Here is a 21,223-nt window from a genome sequence, read left to right on the forward strand (position 1 = left end):
AATTGTGTCTCCCCAAAATTCACATGCTGAAACCCTAACTCCCAGTCCCTCAGAATGTGACTGTATTTGGACATAGGGCTTTTAAGTGGTGATTAAGGTGAAACCTGACTGGTGTCCTTATAAAAAGAAGACACACAGAGGGAAACAGGAATGTGCATGCAAAGAGAAAAGACTGTGTGAGGACATCGTGAGAAGGTGGCCACCTGCAAACCAAGGAGAAGAGGCCCTGGAAGAAACCAAACCTGCGGACACTTTGATCTTGGACTTCTGGCCTCCAGAACTATGAGAAAATAAATTCCCATGGTTTAAACCACCCAGCCTGTAGTATTTTGTTATGGTAGCCCTAGCAAATTAATGCAACCACCAAGCCTGTTGCAAAGGATTTTTCTTCCAAGCAGATTCCTGTTTGATGGTAGGAGCCAGTATCCTCCCCGTTGTTGTAGCTGGAGGGGGCCAAGGCAGAGAAGACTGCCGACTGGCCTTGGGCCCTTGGTGCGGTGACAGCAATGGGACAGCAATGGGACTGAGAGGGAGCTACCTCCACAGAACCCCCAGCATGCTCCCCATAGCAGCTGAGTGCTTGTAGAGCGGTGCCAGGAACCCAGGAAGATGCAGGTGGAAACATTTGTTCTAGAATCCTTGGAGCAGTGATTTGGGCTGTGCTCAGGAGTGTTCATTCTCTTTTTCATGGATCTTCACAAAATATCCGAGAACTAAATCTGAAACTTCTCTAGTAAGGCCACGTGATGCGTGCGTCTAGCACCCACGAGTGAGGAGCCGGAAACATTCTCCCGCGCCAGCTCTGCGGGGTTCTGGCTACTTGTGCTTGGGTGTAAATGCTCGCATTGCGTTTTCTGTTCCTGCCACATTGCATGCTTCAGCCTGAATGCAGCATTATCGCTGCTGTGTGAATTTTTGACAATTTATTTATGAGTATTAAGATTCTGGAGTCTTCCCCCACCAAAAAAAGAGGGGGTAGCTACGCCTGCACTTTGAGATGTTGCCAGGATGGCAGCCCTCGCGGGGTCCGGTCACCCAGAGCTGGCAATAGATGCTACCTCCCTTGTGCATCCAGGCTGGTTTGAAGTGTGCTGACAGGGACTTGTGGAAACAGCCCGGTAGAGGGAGAAGAAAGGTGGTAGGGTTGCTCCAGGTCACACAGGCCACCGCAGAAGCAGGCCTGGCTACATGGAAGGGAGCAAGGTGGCCGCATCTCGAGTGTCAGGGCCAGAGCAGCAGAGGTCGAGGCCTTCCCAGGCCCCTCCCCATGCATCTGCTGAGACCCTCCCTTGTTGCAGGCCCTGTGCCTTCCCCACCCTGGGGTTGGAGCTAGAGGCATCTGGTGACAGGAACAGGAGGAGGTTAAAGTAATCCATGCCCTGAGTGAGCGCAGGGTGCAGAGTAACCGTCACATGCACAGTGACTGGTGTAGGATGATGTTTGACCAACGCTGAACTCACATGGACTCTGAGCCCGGAGGGGCCAGGTCTTTGGAGTCTGGAATGACTAAGGCAGGCCTTTCCTGTGAGAAGTGGTGGCTTTGAGCTGTGGAGACCTGGAGAAGAGACAGCCAGAGGTTCTTAATTCTTTCCTTTGTCTTCCTCTCCTTTAATTCTGTCCCATTAAGGGGTTTTGGCATGGTTCTGGGGCCCTTCCCCTGTAGGACCCCTGCAGTGTGGGTGCTACTCCTTTGGACCCATGGATCACCCCTCAACCCCTCACCTTGTGTTCCCCGAGGTGGGGGTACATCTGGAATTCCCTGTTCTGCTTTTAGGGCTGTCACAAGGATTGTAACAGGGTCCCGCTGGTGCTGGATGGCCAACAATATATTCCCAGGCTCTGAAGCACCAGGAACAAGCTCCCTGCAGTCAGATGAAAGCTCCCGTCCTTGCCTGGCAAGACCTATTAGCTGGGACTCTAAAGAAAACATAAGGCTGGGCGCGGTGGCTCACGCCTGTAATCCCAGCACTTTGGGAGGCCGAGACGGGTGGATCATGAGATCAGGAGATCGAGACCATCCTGGCTAACACGGTGAAACCCCGTCTCTACTAAAAATACAAAAAATTAGCCAGGCGCGGTGGCGGGCGCCTGTAGTCCCATCTTCTCAGGAGGCTGAGGCAGGAGAGTGGTGTGAACCCGGGAGGCAGAGCTTGCAGTGAGCTGGGATCGTGCCACTGCACCGCAGCCTGTGCGACAGAGCGAGACTCCATCTCAAAAAAATAAAGAAAGAAAGAAAACAAAGAAAATGTAAGGATGCCCACTCCTGGGGAAAAGCGCGAGGGTCAGCGAGTCAGTAACGGTGCCATAGGCACCCGTGCACATCTGCAGGTGGCTGCCATTGCCCCAGAGAGGGCCTGTTTGAGTCACTCACTCAGCAGACACCAGGGACCTCCTGGAAGCTCATTTATTCAGCTTGCCCACTTGCTCATTAATTTAACACATTTGTATTGAATGTCTGCTTTCTGCAAGGCACTGGTGCTCCCACTGGAGCTGGGCTGGCAGACTGTTTCTATAAAGTAAGTATTTTAGGCTTTGAGGGCCATTTTGTCTCTGTTGCAACTACTCAACTCTTGTAGAACAAAAGCAGCCATAGACAGTACATAAACACATGGGTGTAGCCTTGTTCCAAAAAGACTCTATTGACAAAACCAGCTGCATTTGGCCCACAGGCTATCGTGTGCTGGACCCTGGACTGTGTACAGAGGTAATCAGAAGTGGGCATCCTCTATCTACCTAGAGCTTATGCTCTAGGCAAGGAAGACAGGAAATTAATCATACAATCACAAACAAATTATAATTATGAACACATGTTCTCATAGCTCTACAGTCAGGATGGTGTGTGGCAACCTCAGGTCAAGAAAGACTTCCCTCAAGAGTTGCTGCTTTTGTTGGCATCTGAACCAGTGTGAACCCGGTGAATAGAGAAAGAAACGAGCATGTGGAAACACCCGCAGTACAAGTGCAGCATCCCAGGGACGGAGAGAAGGCCAGTGGTCATAGCAGAGAGAACAGGGACGGGGTGAGATGAGGCAGGAGAGGACGTGCAGCTGGTGGATGCATGGTCTTGGAGCCATGCTGTGCCTCCAGTCTTTATCTGAGTCTAATGGGGAAGGCTAAAGCAGAGGAGAAACAGGATCAGATTTGCACTTTGCTGCAACACGAAAACAGACTGGGGCAGAGCAAGCAAGGATTCAGGAAAAACAAGTGAAAAGACCATTGCAAGAGAGGACAGCGGCAGTGGGGAGGTAAAGAAGTAGCCGGAGGCAAGAGGTATGTCGGGGGGGTCATAATGGACTGGGTGTGGAGGGAGAAAGCCTCCACAGGATGGCTCCTAGGTATCAGGGTTGTGCCTGATTAGATGGTTACATCTAGATATAAGATGGTTGGTGTGCTGTATTCTGAGACAGGAAGCACTGGAGAAGCCCAGAGTTCTTTGATTTGTTTGGGTGGGAGGAAGAGGCATGATCAGTCTGAGTTGCCTTTGAAACATCACATTAAAGGTGTCAGATAAGTAGGTGAGATGTACAGATCCGGAGCTCAGAGGAAAGGTGGGACTGGAGAGAATATGTTTTGGAGAGTCATCAGCATATGGAGGGTGATTGAAGCCTTGAGCATGGATTAGATCATCCAGGAGAAGAAGAGAATGGAGTAAAAAAAGAGAAGAGGACCTGACAAAACATCCTCCAGGAGCTCTGATGTCTAATAGCCAGGGAGGCAAGGGTTATTCTGCAAAACGGAGAAATAACGACCAGTGAAATAGGAATAAAAATAGGAGTTTGTTGTGTTGTGGAAGCAAAGGGAAGCAAGGGCTTCAAGCAAGACTTGCATTCAGCCTGTATGCACAGGCACCGGGAGACAGGCCACAGATGCCCGGTGACCATCCTGACTGGTCAATGTGTGCACTGTGACTGTGGTTAGTGCCTATGCACTAGCAGTTGTTAAAAATCTTGATTTTCATCCCTGCTTTCAAGGAGTAGCCACCAGTGTTGAAAGCTTCTGGGATAGCACACAAGATAAAGAGTGGAAACCGTCCATTGGATTTAGCACCATGGAGGTCACGGGTGAACTTAACAAGAGAACTTTGGATAGCGATGGGCTAAGGGGTGAAGGGAAGGTGAGGATGTGGACGGGAGGCCTAGGCAGGCTTTCCAGAAGTTTCACCATGAAGCAGAGGCGCTAAGCAGGACAGGTAGAGGAGAAGCCAGAAGGGTATCCTGGAGTAGAAATTTTACTTTAAAATGTTGAAATGATGAGAAGTATTTGTTTATCATACCTACTGTGTATTTATTCAGTTAGCAAACTCTGTATCTCATTCATTTATTCATTACTTGATCCAACATGCCTATCTCAACCTTGAGTAGGATATTTATTATGAACACTAAATTTATTTTATTTCATTTCCTTCTTTCCTTGTCAACAGCCATTTATTGAGCATATATTATTTGCCAAGTACTGGACCAGGTCCCAGTGATAGAGACATGAATAAGTTATAGCCTGTATGTTCACGGGGCTTATAGTTTTTTCTAGTGCAGTGGTTCTCAACCAGGGATGATTTTGTTCCTTTCCCCATCCTAGGGGACATTGGGCAATGTCTGGAGATATTTTTGTCGTGATGTAGTGGGGAAGGGATGCTACTGGCATCTAGTGGGTGGAGGCTAGAAATGCTGCTAAGCATCCTGCAATGCACAGGACAAGCCCATTGCAAAGAATTCTCTGGCCCCAAACAAGAATGGGGTGAAAAGGACTAGATTAATATGTGCATGTGGTAACTACAGGAGCTCAGAGGATAGGCACTTGGACACACAGTGGAGCTGGCCAAGCAGAAGATGAGGGACAGACAAGACAGGTGGAGGCCACAGGTGTGGAAAGGCATGGAGCCGTGAAGGGAGCATCGTGCAGACTCAGGAGCTTCCAGCAGTTCCGGGTGGAGGCACCGTGGCTAGTAAGGGCGGAAGTTTGCAGAGTAGCTGTGGTGGTAAGGGCAGAAATTTGCAGAGTAGCTGTGTCGGTAAGGGCAGAAGTTTGCAGAGGAGCTGTGGCCACAGATACCGTACCAAGCGTCTTGGATTTTGTTTCTGCACTGAGAGGCCACTAAAGGATTTCAAATGAGAGGAAACCAGGTTGGTGTCTTAGAAGATCGTCCCGTTGGCCGACAAGATCAAACAATAATCACCAACATCTGTTAAGAACCAAATCTGTGTCCAGCACTTTTTTGAGTACTTTATTGTATTATCCTGTTTCATCTCCCAGCAACCCAATGGAGAAAACACTCTTGTTATCCCCATCTCACAGCTGAAGCAACTGAGGCAGAGGGGTTGGGTAGCTTGCTTGACATCACATGAGTAGTAACTGCAGGGCCAGGATGTGGCTCCCAGACTGGGCCCATAAACAAACATGAGATGCCCTGTGGTTCTTTCTGTCTCCTACTTTGGGTCTGAGCTCTGGGACCAGATTTGAGCAGCCACAGGATCTCAATTCATAATTCATATGTTTCAACACTTTTGCAGCTGCTCTAAAAATTCTATGCCTCTAGCCTTAAAGAGTACGGCCTTGAGGTAACCACTTTACTTCTTCTTGATTAGGAGTTCTCATGTAGCTGTTAATTTTTTAGGTGCTCTGGCTGTAATGCCCCATCAACAGAGAAACACTTGAGTGAAGTGTGCTGATGGGAAGTCAAATCCACTTTTTGCTGCCTAAGCCTTTTAAGTGGACCTGGTATCCACACGTGACCCCTCTATCTTGTATGACTCGCTCTGCCTTCTCTGTCGGATACCCCATCCCACTATTCAGTGTACCCCTTCTTTATCTTTGCTGGGGAGGGGAGCGGGAAATAGATGACTTTGCCTAATAAAATTTAAAGTAGGTCTCAGTGCACAAAGCTGCATCATTAGCCAGTGAAGATCCTGCTTTTCAGAGTTTTTAATTACAGTGGTTCCCCGCTCCGCATCGGGAGGCCCTAATGAGAAGTGACACCCCCTCCTTGCCCAGGACTGACAGCCCCTAGGGAGAGGGAAACGGAGGTTCCCAGGTATTAGTTCGGTGCAAAAGTAATTGCGGTTTTTGCCATTTTTAATGACAAACATGCAATTACTTTTGCACCAGCCTAATAGAAGGGGCTGCACCTGTGTTCCTTCCACCCATGAGAAGAGATTTTTGTCTGAATCTCAGCTGCTCGGAGAGGCAGGTGACTGACAGGTGGGACTCAAGGATGACTCCCACCTGGCAAATTTCAACAGCACTCCTCCCATTTGGAAAGAAGAGCCCAGACACATTTTTATATGTATGTAGGCTTTTAAATACATGTGTCTCTCTCTTTTTTAAGACAGTGGCAGAGTTCTGGCAAAGCATAGGAAATGCTACCTGGTCTGTGATCTGGAGGGAGCTCCCTCCTGAGAGGAGACAGGCTCTGTGCTACACTGGGTGGCTGGCCTAGCCTACTGCAGGTGGGTTCCTTGAGGCTGGTTCACAGCCCCAGATGATCCCCAGCTGATAGAAAGAGCCCCAGGCTGTGGCCTCTGTCACTAGGGGATCTGTAGGGGAAGCCAGCTCTGATTTCTAGGCATTTTCCTATAATGATTCCATGGTAGGACAGAGAATTCTCTGGGCTTCCGTTTTCCCATCTACAAAATGTAGTGGTTGTTGGACTAAAGACCTTCTAGTGTCCCTCGTGGCTTTGACTGGTGGATTAAATTAGACCTTTGACAGGATAAGGACTGCCCATCAGTGCTAAGAAAATTAATCTTATGCCCAAACATAAGGCGGTTCCCCACTTTCCCAAAGAAAAGCTTTCCAAAAACTTTTTAGCCAACCTGAATATATTAAATTTTTTTGGAATATAGATGCAACAAAAAAGTATACTTACAATGTTTAACTATTTTAGTTTCAAGTGTTAAAAATTACAAACTATATAAAATGCTAGCTGGGCATGGTGGCTCATGCCTGTAATCCCAGCACTTTGGGATGCCCAGGTGGGAGGATTGCTTGAGCTCAGGAGTTCGAGGCCAGCCTGGGCAACATAGCAAGATCCCCATCTTTGATTAAAAAATAATAAATAAATAAAATGTTAATTTCGAAATATTTCCACTTATTCAAATTTGTTCTGGGCAGCTTTGCCTCCCATGTGTGGGTTTTTTTTTTTTTTTTTTTTTTTTAAACCACTAGAGTGACTTTTTGAGTCCTCTGACAATTTTTCCGAATGTCATGGTCCTTACTTTCATCCCAGCTTTTGAGAGATGGCACTTTTTGAATGTGAGGATTAGACCTTCCCTGGGAATTCTATCCCAAGTTGAAGCAGGTGTTTTTGGCTTTTTTTTTTTTCATTTGGTTTATAGGTAAATCTTCACAGTCTCTTTGCAATAATTTGTTATGATTCTTATTAAAGTGACCTTCAAAAATCTGTTTATAATAACATACAGACACTAAAATTTGTTACTACATCACATTTGTGTTTTAATTAGAGTCTTCTTACTGATATAGAATCTATCAGTGCATTTATTGGATGTCTTGAATAGAAAGCAACACCTTGTTGAGGGCTAATGAGGGAGGAGGGAAAAGATGGCATAGACAAAAAAATTTACTGTACAAAATTATCATTTAAAGCCCCTCAGCTTGTTATATTGCACATAGAAGCACTTCTGTAGTGGCCATTTGGTAGCCTATGTCTGTGAACATAGGCAGAGGTCTCTTAATGGAGCCCAAAGACGGAAGACCAGGTCTTCTGCTGAGTCTTTTCGGCCCCGCAAGAACTCTGACCAACATCCTTCACCACTTTCCAAACACAAGAAGCTGTAAGCCCCTTCTGACCACCTTTCTGCCAATCTGCTGTTGGGCTTTTGTGTAGTTTAATGAGCATAGAGTCGTTTGGAAATACGCACTGCACTTCACAAAAAGAAATAGTAATATAATCAGAAATGATTATATTTCAGCACTTCAGCACTATTGCTACTATTAATGTCCATTATCACTATATTACCTGAAATGTGTTTAACAATCACAGTCACTAATCAAGGTGCCTGTCCTGGAAAATGTGTATTCTCTCCATCTGGATCACACTATGTATTGTGCTGTTACTGTTTAAAATTTTTTTCAGATAATTGGAACCTGCTACTTCATACTTTGAAAAGTAATGTAGCGGGTGAAGCCCTGAGAGGTTCAAAGCCTATGCTTCCATCAGGGAAATAATGCAATTTCCATGCAAAATGATTATAATATTATTCAGTGATTACATGGGGGTGGAGGGTAGTCTGTTTTTGTTAGACTTTTGAAAGTGGCAAATTGAATTCCATCCAAGTAATCAGAGGTTATGAGTTTCCAGCACAGTGTGTTTGCACTTGTTGGAAGCTCATTTCCCCAGGGTATCTGCAAGCCTGGAGCCCCCAGAGCCTTTGCTGACCACTTGGGACAGACGTGAAGGGCCAGGGAATTAATTCCCCGCCAGCAGCTTTCAGCCCATGATAAATGGGAGGTGGTGATAACTCTGAGACCCCCTCCTCCCTGTCTCCCACAGGTCCCCAGTGGGTGAGATTGGCCCCACTTGCCTGCTCATTTGGAGCAATCTGTGTTGACTTCCTTCACTCCCTCCCCACTCCCCTCCCTATGCTTTTTGGAACCACTGTCCAAACAGAACACTAGCTTCAGATCCTCATCCCAGGTTCTGCTTGACAAGAGAGGTACACGTGGCCTCCCCACTTTCCCCTTTCCCTTTTTGAGGGCATCCAGGGGCCTCTCTGGATCCTTCTTTCCTATAACCCATTTTGTGGAGGGTTCTTGGCAGCACCCAGAAGTATTTGTGTTTTAAGGCGTCGTCATTCTGAAAAATGAAAAGTCTGAACATTTCTTATGGTCAGGAAGTTGATGGGTATAATTTATTTTTCCCACCTCTTCTCTTAATTATTATTACTCCATTCAAGTGAGACAAGATGATTTAATCCAGGCTGTATTTAAAATGCCCATAATCAATGCCCTCATTGTGAGCGTGTATCTATGTGCTCTTAGATAATTTATGTATAATTTTAATAGATTCGTCAACAGCAGCCCTTCCTCATCTAAACAGGCTGCTTGCAGACAGATCGCTTAATTTGCTTCTCAATGTTATTTTTCATACATGGTTGCTGCACGGCCGACAGATAGTAGATGATCCCATTACGAACACATTTGACACGGCCTCTACTGTGAGGATGAGCAAACTCGAGGTCTCGTACTGTGGCAGGCAGGGTATGGCCCCCTCTCACTCAGAAGGGTCGGATCCCAGAGAATGAAGCCACCAGGAAGGTACTGAAGCCAGTCCTGGCAGCATTTGGGTGCTGATGGGAGCCCTGGCTTCCTGCTAGAGCGAACAGAAGGCTGTTGGTGCTGCACCCATCTCCCAGCCAGGGCTTCACCTTGCTCCTGCCTCTCACCTGCTCACGCCTCTCACGTCCTGCCTCTCTGTGTGTGAGGGCGCCTAGCAGGCAGGCTGGAGGTGTGGGGGCATTCATACTGCAGAAGCAGCCCTCTACCAGCAAGAGGCGGGAGGCAATGCATAAATACCCCGGCTTCCTCGCCTCATCGTGAGACAATTTCAGGTGCACTCTGCACGACAGAGGGTTCCCAGCAGGACAGAGCCCCAGCTGGCCCCAGTGGTGACCCCACGGCGAATGCATCCTCAGCTGGCTTCTCTCCTGGCCTGTCTCACACCCTAGTGCTTCCTTGGATCAACTCCCAAAGAAACCACTTCTGTCGAAATCTTTTTTCAGGATCCACTTTAGGAGGAGCCCAAACAAAGGCATTTGTCCCTCTCAATTTCTTCACATTGATCTTTCAGGCGCCACCTTCCTCCAGGACCCCGCTTAAGCCCTGCTGTGAAGTCCTCCTAGTCCCTCTGGCCCAGAAACTCTCCTCCTCTGGCCATCTTCAGTCCCGCTAACTTAGTTAACTTAGCCTGCACCATCAGCAGCCTTGTCTGTCCCCTGTTTCTGCATGTGGGTGTGTGCTGGGGCAGGTGCCAACCCCACCACCTTCCTGCTGACTTGCACATGTGTCTCAGGGGTGACGGTGCTCACCTCAGTCCTCAGTCTGGAGTGCAGACAAGAGACGTCGAGCAGGGTAAAGGATGGGTGGCCGGATAATGCCAACAGTACACTCTTTAAGGGAAAAACAATAATAGAGAAACGCCTCCTTCCAAAGACTAATGTGAGTGCTGATGGATTACTTGCACCATTTCCGTCCACTGGGGTAATTGCGAGATGAGTGCATTGTGTTCCAAAGGAAAAATGTTCTGTAGATGTGGTAATCTTCGCCATGCAGGCTCGTGACAGAGAAAACCACATCAACTTCTAAATTTTCTCAATGGAGTGCAATGTGTGTAATGTGTAATAAAATATAAATAAGCCTTTAAGAAGCATCTATGTGTTTCTTTTTATCAACCTTTAGATGCGTTAAAGCCAAGTACAATTTTATATGAATTCTAGATGATATGTAGTATTTTTATTTGCTAGTTCATTGCTAAATGTTTCATATAAAACTGAAGAGGAAAAAAATACACAGTCCCACATATAAAAGAAGAAGCAGATGGCTAAATGTGACCGTGGGAGAGAAGCAGTGAATGGTGTAGGTTCAGAAAGGAGGCTCTCCCCTACCGTGTACGGACCCGAGATGGAGTGGAGGGAAATTTGTGCTTGCAGTTACCTGTGTTCATTAGCTGTTTGTTTCCACTGTGTTAAAGCAGGCCATTAGTATTCATAAGAATCTACAGGTATCTTTGTTATGGTTTTTTTGTCTTTTAAATGTACATATAAATGAGTATGTATTATTTATAGATGTATTTGGATTTAGAAACATCAAGCTTGAAAAATAATACAGCAAGGAATATTTGATTTAATGCTCACCAGGGAGGAGAGGGGACCAGGACTTCCTGCAGGAAGGAAGACTGGGTTGGGATGTTATCTGACCTTTCTGAGGGACTTTCCTGGCAGCTCTTTAGTGACAGTTACACTGTAGAAAGATCTTGGGTGAAAGAAAGGACAGTGGCCAGAGAGTTAGGAACCCTCTCGTGCCAACCCTCCTGCTGACTAGCTTTGGGACCTGAGCTTGTCACTCACCCTCTGCTGTCACTCAGCCTCTCCTGTCACTCACCTCCTCCTGTCACTCACCCTCTCCTGCCTTTGGTGACCCTGCCTGGATTTGGACATCAATTCCTGCCAGGCTGTGGCTCCATGATGGGTACCTCCGTGCTGACTGCTGCTCGGCTGCTGGCCTCCTTTGCAGAAGAGCAGTCGGAGTGGTAAGCCGTCCCGCATGTGTCTTCAGATGGATCACAGAGCCACGGTGCGATCAAGCCACTTACCTACACACATTGGTAGAGACCAGGAAAACAGAATTCGCTTCTCATTCTATTTCCAGCTCCTAGGCTCTTTCCACATTGGCCAAGAAAAGCACAGTACTTACAGAAATTCCTGGTTAATGGCTTCTTTCTGCCTGGGTATGGAGAAACATGCCTGTCTGTAGTTTATTTTTAAATGAATAACTCATCATATTTGGGTAAAAAGTCCTGTAATCTCAAAAGCCTTTCACAATTTTTTTGTTGTTGTTGTTCTGACAGTGTAGAAAACAGCCTCAGATCTATTCAAATAAAATAGCTTTATTACTGAGTGAGGAAGCAATGCCTTTTAAGACCCACTTGTGTTGGGGAAGGGGTTTTCGGCCACCAGCTCTGTAGGCTTGGGCTCAAAGTAAAGGCAGAATCATGAAATAGAAGTTGTAGCAGCATCTGCCCGAAGGCCTGGATTTTGGTTTACCAATCGCTGGCTGCAGGCAGGGTGGGAGCAGGGGCTCTGTGAAGGCTGAAATTCAGGGAGACAGCTGGAGGGAGCAGAGAGTGGTCGCTGACCAGTGTGAAACCAACCCAGGACTCTTGCACATGTGATCAGCCCATTGGTTCTACCACCTTCTGAGGAAGACCCCTCTTCATTCATTTGTGCCCTCCATGCCCACTTCTTTGGTAGGGTGGTGGAAGAGAAGGCTCCATCTACTGTGACTCCCAACCATCCCCAAGGCGCTGTAGGTATTTTGTTCTTCAGTGAGCAGGCATGGTCATTATAATGGTTATTGCTGCCATGTGTCTGTGCCATGAAATGTGTTAAGTTTCTTTCTTATGGTAGAACATTCAAGTCTCAGAACAACCATGGATGTTTAGTGGTATCATCCCCATTGTATAGGTGAGGAGCTTGAGGCTGGGAGTGGGAGTGGAGGGTGGGCAGACGTGGTCATTGCCATCAAATGGCAGAGCTGAGATTTAGACCCAGCTCCCTCAGATTATAAATCTTCCATGCTCCTGACCGCTATACAGGCTGAGCCAGTCTCTGAACTGGTGTCTCCGAGACTAGGATGGAAACCCAAAATGAAGCTCGGGTGGTGCTGCGCAGACCAGGAGCGAGGCTACAGGATTCAGACTTGGGAGAAGACCTCTCTGCATCTCTGTAAGGGGACCAGCAAATCATGAAGTCTAATAGCCCACCTCGTTTTACACTGTGAAGCCATTCTGTTCCTAGGGCTCCTCTTCAAAGCTGTCAAGAGGTCATGCCCTAAAGGGGTGGGGCTTAACAGACACCCCCTGCCCCCAGCATCAGCAGCTCCGTCTGTGGACCACACTGGCTCATTCCAGACCCTAGCAGTGAGCTAGTGCGGTGCCTGTTTCTCCTGTCCCCACAGCCGTCTCTCAGCCCCCCGACACCGACAGCTTCCGTCTGGCTAGAGGGCTCGTGGTGTTTTCTGATGTGGCTGGCTGCTTGAGTGCTTGGGGTGCAGGTCACAGGCTCCCCTGAAGAATGGGGCAAACAGTCCCAGGGCTGATCACCAGGGAAGAGACAGACCTCAGACGAGAAACTGGAACAGGGAAGGCAGAAGGCAACAGGGAAGCCCTACGCTCTCTGGGCTCTGCTTGTGGCATCCAGACTTGAGGTGGCCTCTTTCCTGGGTGCGAGTTCCTGTCTGGTGGATGCTGAGGTGATGTCACCCCCTGGACTTGGGATGGGCCTGACCAGGCCCCCGGGGCCCTCCTGGAAAACCGACTGGGAGCCGAGTTGTCTGGCTGCGTGTTGCTTTCTTCTCATTGCTCTCGCCTACTTCTTTGCCTGTTGTTTTGTTTTACTCCGCCAGACTCCAGTCAAGTCTTATTTAAATGTTATAGCCTGGTCCCAGGAGTGTCAGGGAGAGTCGAGGAAAGCCGTGTCCACAGTGAAGTCAGACTTTTAAAGGGGCAGTGCCCCTGAGGGCACCAAGGCGGGAGTGGAGCCTCCATAGATGAGAGTGGGCACTGTGAGTCTCTGACGCCCCACCCACGTGGTGACCTGGAGGGTGTTGGAGAAAAGGCTACTGTGCGTTGCTCAACACCCGCACCCGCCACAGTCCAACTTGGGCCGGCAGCTGGCCTGCCCGTCAGGGAATCAGGGATGTGGGCACCTGCCCTGCCTCGCGGGGTTCGTGTGACATCTAATGAGGGAGAGAAGATGCAGGAGCACTCCACGCAGCCCGCAGCACCAGGCAGAGGCGAAGCGTCCTTATGAAAAGCTGAGATTTATGGGTCTGAAGGAGAAGCAACATCTGGGAAGGAATTATTGCAATTTACAGGGAGGATGGAGGCCTGTTTATAAGAGCAAAATCTGGAAGCAATGTCTGATTTTTTTAAAAACTGGTTTATATTCCAATCATGAACCTGTGGTGTGAACATCTTCCAGATGTTCAAAGAAAAATTGTGGAAAATGAGTTGAACTGTGGAGGCAATTTCCTTTTTTGAACAGAGCCTTACTCTTTACTGAGCATCTACTACATGCCAGGTGGGTCCTCCCTGCGGACATCTTCAGTGCTGCTGTGGGTGAGTCAGGCTTCAGTAGGTCCAGGCTTCTTTCTCTTCATCTTGGGGAAATGCAAGGGTCATCCCAGTCCTGCTTCCAGTGATGGGCGAATCTGTATTAGCTGGTAGAGTGAGGGTGGGGGGATATTTGCCAGCACTGAGTGGCAGGACTGAGTTGGGTGAGTTCCAGTTCATTTCATTTTGGGGGGATCTGCTGTGTATCAAAATTTAAAAAAAAAAAAAAAAGAGGTTTTAAGAGGATTTTGGTTTGCGACGTTTTTTTCCTGAAACCTTTCATGCTGGCTGTCTGATAGAGTCATGTCATGGCATAACTTAGGATCCAGTCCAACTATGAACACCTCATTTTCTCTATCTTCCCATTCTCCTTGCCCCAAACCATCCAAGGGAACTAGGAGATGGGCCCCTTTGGTGCTGTGCTGGCCCAACAGGGAGCCTCCTTGGGTGGCACGTGTGTCCCAATTGTGATAGTCTCCAGCGTTTTGCCTGGAAAGTTTCTGTACTCCAGAGAGTGCAGGAAGAAGCCTCCAGGGAGGAGTTTTCAGGAGGAGAAGGGTGACAGCAGGTGGAGGCCCAGGAACAAAAGCCTGGATGGGAGGCACAAAATCTAGGCTTCCTGTTCAGGCTCCCTCTTTGACTTGCTGTGTGACTTTGGACAACCTTTATTTTTGCCATGAGCCTCTGTTCCCTCATCTGTGAAATGAGGATTACAAAAGTAATCAACTCATAAATTTGTTGGAACAGGTAAATGAGAAAATAAGAATGGGCTAGGCTTTGTAAACTTCGAGCCTTAGGAAAACATGGTTACCTCTCAATCGGTCAGCCTGACTTCTGCAGACACTGTCTTTCTTTGAATACATGCCTACAAAAAGCAGGCCAGGAGATGCATCCCTACCAGCTGAAAATAAGTAATGGATCTCATCAGTGGCCAATTGTGGCTCCTTAATGGAATAGGCGATCTCTGCGTTGTGCTGGGTGGACTCTCATGACTTACTCCATCTTTGCGCCTTCACTCTCCCCTTTAAAATGCAGTGCCTTCTGGACCCCGGCTCGTGAACTGTCATGAACCTGATGGATAAACCTTCTGAGAGCGTTTATTTTTGTGTTGGCAAGAAGCCTGCAGGCTTTGGTGAACCCACAGTTGATATTATTAATGGATGGATGGCCTGTTTTCCTCTCGTCTTAAAAGTAAAAGAATATGAATGAGCGTTCCCCTTGCAGGACACGTTGGGAGCAGGCATTCCTGCCCAGGGTCAGAGGTGCCGCGGAGTCCCGTACCTGGGCTGACAGGAGGGTGGGCTCGGGAGCCGGTTTCCTCCCTACAGTTTACAGCCTCCGGTTGCTTTGCTTTGCTTTTCCAAGGAAGAAAGACTCTTTGTTGCCCCGTTTGCTGAGGGGTGCTGAACCTCTGGGTTCTGGACCCATAATTGGAGAGTGTGGTTAAGACCCCGGCGGGGCTGCTTTCTGATTCTGTGTCAAACTGGAGGCTCCTAATTGGTTTCTCCTCCCTGAAGGCAGTTTCTCTCCCCAAAAACATGGTGTATTTTATAAAGAAGTAAAAAATCCTGGGGCCCTCGTTCATAATTCTCTTGACCATCAGTTTGGTTCATGTTGGGAACTTTCTTTATTTATAGACTTAGAGGTAAAATGGATCTCAAAATTTTTCTCTAGTTTCATTTTGAAGCTCTCCCAGCATTTAACCCAAATAGCCCATTCAAGGGTCTTGCTTTCATATTGGTCTTAATGCCTTGTCAAAGTCAATTAGCATTTCCCAAGTACCTTGGGAAGCTGAACGTCCTAAGACCCCTTTCACAAGCGGTGACTGACTACCTGCTGTATTTTTAAAAATAAATTAGAGTCCTCTGTCCTTTAGCTTTTACGATTTGTTTTCCTTAAGACTATAAGCTGCCCTTTGATGAAATTAGTGGAAGGGAAAAGGTCAATTTGGCCAAAAGTGTCACAAATTAAGCCCTGAAGCAGTCTCTTTATCGACCTGGAGATAGAAAACCATACCTACCTCCCTGTGATTTCCTGGGTTCGTTCCTGGGATTCATTTTCCCAGGCCATGATCTTTGGAAACATAAGATTTTACAGTGTTAACTTGGGAACAAAATTATTACTAAAAATTGGTTTCTAGCAATTTCTTTTGAAATCACTTTTAAATACCATGTATCTCATTAGAGTGGGACGTGCTTCGGTGCCCGGATATAGCTTATAGGCCTCCCAGGAAGGACAATAATGAGTCAAGGATCGATTATACACCACCACGCGACGGGTGCTGTGGACCAGATTCCAAAAGATACTGTCTGTTAAGCCCAGGGTCTAACTGCAAGGTGTGGAGGTTTGGTGGGTGGGAAAAGAACAAGAAAAGAAAGATGTGAAAAAATAAACAAAATCACTGAGGCATAAACTGATGCCAAATGTGAACCGAGAACAGTTAGAAACCCTTTCACGGGAAGAGTTTCTGGTTGGGGTGGGCAAAGATGTCAGGAAGCAGGTGCTGCTTGCCCTGGACTTGAGCATGTGATGGCACTACTGAGATGGTGATGCTGAGGAGGAGGAAGAGGAGGAGGATGTCACGGGTTCTCTAGTTTTAGCACTTTGGGAGGCCGAGGCGGGCGGATCACAAAGTCAGAAGATCAAGACCATCCTGACCAACATGATGAAACTCTGTCTCTACTAAAAATACACAAATTAGCCAGGCATGGCAGCGCGTGCCTGTAGTCCCAGCTACTTGGGAGGCTGAAGCAGGAGAATTGCTTGAACCTGTGAGGTGGAGGCTGCAGTGGGCCGAGATCGCGCCACTGCACTCCAGCCTGGGCAACAGAGTGAGACTCCATCTCAAAAACAAAACAAAACAAAAAAAACATTATGTGTCTTGGGGTTGCTCTTCTCAAGTAGTGTCTTTGTGGTATTCTCTGTATTTCCTCAGTTTGAATGTTGGCCTGAAAAGAATGGGAAACAGAGGTTCCTAGGAGTTAAAGAACTTACCTGCTGTCACAAAACTAAGTGTCAGTGTTAGAATTCTAATTCAGATGTGTCTGATTCCAGGTTCTTGCTTTTAACCCTCTCTGTGAATGTCTTCATTGGGGTCTTGAAATAGACATATTCAAATGTGTAATTTGAAGAGAGTTAAGTAAAACGACTATCCACAAAGGTGAACAGGCACAGTATAGAGAAACCATCATAGCACAGTGCCCCCGGGCTGATGATGGGATGGGGGAAATTACTGCCTTTGGGCATAATGATCAGGGGAGGGAGCTATTACAGGAATCCAGAGAGAGAGCCTTGTGGAGCTCCTTGTTCCCCAACTAGAGCCATGACCTGCAGGTGAGGGACAGCCTGCTCATGAAGACACAGAGAGGGAGGGGAGCAGGGGAACCAACAGCCAACCCCAACCCTGTCCCCAGTCTCCTGCTGGTGTCTGCATGGGCTGAACCTAACCAGAAGTCAGAGGGTCCAAAACATGAGGGATGCTCTCCATACAGGTCAGGTGAGCCTCCCAGGTCTTGCCTGGGAGAGGTGGGGAAGAACAGGGTGGGGAAGATGAAAGGCAGGCCGAGAGGGCCAACACAAGACGCCCAGTACAGTCTATAATAGCCAATGGGTCATTCACTTCCAGACCTTTTCATCAGCACATGAAGAAAAGTCCCAGAGAACTCAGCTGTGCATGTGGTTTATTTTTGTTCGGAACTGTTTCACTTGTCTCCCCTAGAGGTAGGGACCGTAGAGAAGGAAGGGCAAGGCCACCTTCGTCAGAACAGGCATAGACAGCCTGTGCTTCCTTCCCACCACTGTCCCTCTAGGCTGCGGTCTAGCCTATACCATATTCATTTGGCACAGCCTGGAAAGGAAGTGGATTAACCTGACATGAACTCTGACGGTTTTGGCTTAAGAAATTGGGAGCCCCTTCTAAAGATGGCGACTGGGATCTTTGGGCTCACAGTGGCCTACAGGGCCCTACACAATCAGGATGCTCACCGCTCTGGCCTCACCTCTTACCAGAACCTCCCTCCGCCAACCACAATGGCTTCCTTGGTGGTCCTGGAACATACCAGCCATGTTCACACTGACTCTTCCCTCTGCCTGGAACAGGTAGGGCCAGATGCCCACACGACCTACTCCTCATCTTGAAGTGTGTGCTCAAATGTCCTCCGCTCATGAGACTGACCCTGCCCACCCTATTTAAACTGCACCACAGGCCCGCCCACAACATGCACCCTACCCTGCTCCATTTCTTCTCTAATACATTGCACTACTACCTTCCAAAATATGATACAATTTTCACTACTTTTTAAGTGTATTGTATATTCTATGTTTCCACCCTCTAGAATATGAGCTCCCTGAGGGCAGGAATATTTTTCTCTTTTGTTCGCTCATGTATTCCCAGTGCCTTGAACGTACTGCCTGACACATAGAGGGAATCAGTATTTATTGAATGAATGAATGAATGAATGAATGAATAAGATTCTCAAGCCCCTAAAAATGGTTTGACCCCTATCTCCTAGGCCTCTCTCTTCACCAGCACTTATCTGCCAAGGATCTTTCCCAGAACGACATCGATCACCAGTATTGCCAATACCTTGTGGTCAAAGTGATCGATTTCTCCTTGTGCTTCTCATAGGCTTGGTAGAGGAAATGCACTTACCACTTTGGTTCTGTGTCAGAATTAAATGGCGACCTTGGCTTATTTTGCTGCCCCACAGAGGTTATTTCTTAGTCGTAAAGAGAACATTCCATCCTTGGGAAAAATAATATTTTTGCCACCTTCAGCTTTAAAATGGCTATTTGATATGGCTCACGTGCGTCTCTGTCAGCGGCCGCTGGAAAAGCTTAGGTTGAGAGGATCTGAGAAAGACTCGTCGCGTTGTCAGAGGGAAGCTGGCCATAAGGCAAAATGAGTTTACAATAACTTATTTACCTGTCCAAATCCTTCATATCACATTAAAGCTTTCCCCTGCTACCCGGGACTCTGGAGTGCTAAGAGGAAAAAGGAAAATCAATTGATAATGATATATTCGGTTTAAAAAAATATATTGATTCCCAGGTAATGACAGTCGTGCGTTTTGCAGTGGGGGATGCCATTTCCCGTGGTGAAGATGGCTTTCTCATAGATTACATTTAAAAGAAGGAACCAGGAGTAGCTCTGCCTCCCCATAATAGATAGCCTCTTTCTCCTAGGTATTAAATCTATAATTTAAAAAAAAAAAAAATTTCTCCCCAGGGAACCTATTCTTTGCCTCCTCAAGGTCTTCTTGCCCATTGTGTGAAAAAAGTAATGATTTGTTTTTGTAATTCTAGAGTTTGTGCCCTTCTCAGTATTAGATTAAAGACTTAAATTTTTTCTTTCTCCCCATTGCTGGAGTTTCTTAGTTTGGATTAGATGGAAGACAATACCATTGTTCTCTCTCTTATTCAGTGTCAGTGGCTCAATGGTGGGGATTAGGGCTGTGTATATTCGGAGGATGGGCGAGGGATGCCTCATATCTGCCACTAGGAGTAGTCTGCTACTCACGTCGCTGGCTGGCTGTGCACAGCCCGTGTGAGATAATCCACAGTATGCAGCTCAGCATCGGGGACATCTGAGGCGGAGACTAGCATCCAGTTAGTGTGGGGACCACCTGGGATGGTGGAATTCAAAAGAGATTTTTTTGCAAAAAAAGAAAAAAGAAAGGAAAGAAAGAAAGAAAGAAAAAATTAGACCTTTCCCCTACCCCTACCCTACTCTTTTTCCCTCTCTTTCTAGACTATCTGGATTCCTGGTGATGCTCACGCTTTGCTAAGTGTTGGCGGCCATCGAGGTTTTTGCATCCTGGGGACGAATCCTGAGCTTGCCAGAGACGGGCGGCGCAAGGTAGGTCTCTGCTCGGCTCACCTGGAAATAAAGTCATCAGGCCTGAGCATAGCCAGCTCTCTCCTCTCACACTAAATGTGTAGGGGAAGGGGAGAAAGCGCAGTAGGTCCCCTCGCCGTCTTCCTCAGGGCAGTTTTTACCACAGGCGTGTGATCAACCGGTACTGGGGCTTAGCTAAGCCATGTTAGCCTCAATCCTTCTAGAATCAACCAAAGAGAATATCTATGACTCTTTTTTTTTTTTGGAGACACAGTCTCACTGTGCCGCCCGGGCTGGAGCACAGTGGCGCAATCTCGGCTCACTGCAACCTCTGCCTCCGGGTTCAAGCGATTCTTTCACTTCAGCCTCCCAAGTAGCTGGGACTACAGGCACATGCTATCATGACTGGCTATCACGTGTGCTCTCACGACATAGTTTCGCCATGTTGGCCAGGCTGGTCTTGAACTCCTGACCTCAGGTGATCCACCCACCTCGGCCTCCCAAAGTGCTGGGATTGCAGGCGTGAGCCACCGTGCCGCACCAAAGAATCTCTGTGACCTTCCTTGATTACCTGGGCCTTGGCTTTCCCCAGGAGGTTAGATCTAAGGATGGCCAGCAGCTAGGTGACCTTTAACCTCCTTAAAAACTGTAATTAAGTTTTATAATTAAGTTTTGTTATTAAAATGTATTATTAAATATGAAAATATTATTTATTCATTGTAAAGGGATTTTAAAGCATAGTGGCTAAAAGTATATAAATGACTTATAATCCCGTTCCCCAGAGATAACCATTTTAGTGTTTCTTTCCTGGCTTTTTCTTACGCACATATGTAAACAGTGCACACAGGCACACACATGCACACAGGATCTGACTGTGGGTACTGTGGGGGGGGCACGTTATTTAGATTCAACAGTGTGTCAAGCCATTTTGTATGTCAGTAAGTAGAAATCTATGTCACCATTTTTACAGACTGTCTACTCTGTGGATGTAATAGCATACATGATTCACTTAATGCCCTATTGATGGACATTTAACATATTTTAAGTATTTCACTATTACAAATAACAGCACAACAAACATTGTTGCATATGTATCTGCATAGTCATTTGATGACTTCCTTGGGTTAAATTTTTAGAGTCCTGGCCTAAACTTTTGATTCCAGGTTCTCCAAGCAGGATCAGGCAGCCAGAAGTGTGGGGGAACCTGGTCTGCCTTGGGAGGGCACAATCTTGTGAACAGAATCTCTGGTCTGGGATCTGCTTTAGTTCCCACCGGGCAGGCCAGGAATGTGCCTGCAGAGGCAAGGAGGCCTGGAGCTAGAGTTGACAACATTCGCCACATTTCCTGCTACTGAAGGGACAGGAACTGGGCCTGGAATAAAGCAGGCTGGAGGGCAGAGGAGTGTGCTCTCGGATCCAGGACAGTAGAGGCCCAGCTGGCCCAGCCTCATATGTCCTTGTGCAACTTGAGCCTTTAGAAGTACAGGCTGCGTCTGCATAACACACGGGGCCTAGTGCTGGGTGAGCACAGGTCATAGCAGTCC

The 21,223-nt window shown here is 47.4% G+C and overlaps 1 protein-coding gene across 1 annotated transcript in view; it reads left to right on the forward strand.

Annotated features, from left to right (window-relative positions):
* KLHL29 (kelch like family member 29) overlaps positions 1-21,223 on the forward strand; it is a 322,618-nt gene that overhangs the window by 66,746 nt on the left and 234,649 nt on the right. Inside the window, exon 2 of the mRNA XM_017947314.3 lies at positions 19,593-19,700. The gene's annotated coding sequence lies outside the window, so the exon portion shown is untranslated. The remainder of the gene's footprint in view (positions 1-19,592; positions 19,701-21,223) is intronic.

This window comes from Papio anubis, chromosome 14 (genome assembly GCF_008728515.1).
Source record: "Papio anubis isolate 15944 chromosome 14, Panubis1.0, whole genome shotgun sequence".
In the NCBI taxonomy this organism is placed as follows: Eukaryota; Metazoa; Chordata; class Mammalia; order Primates; family Cercopithecidae; genus Papio; species Papio anubis.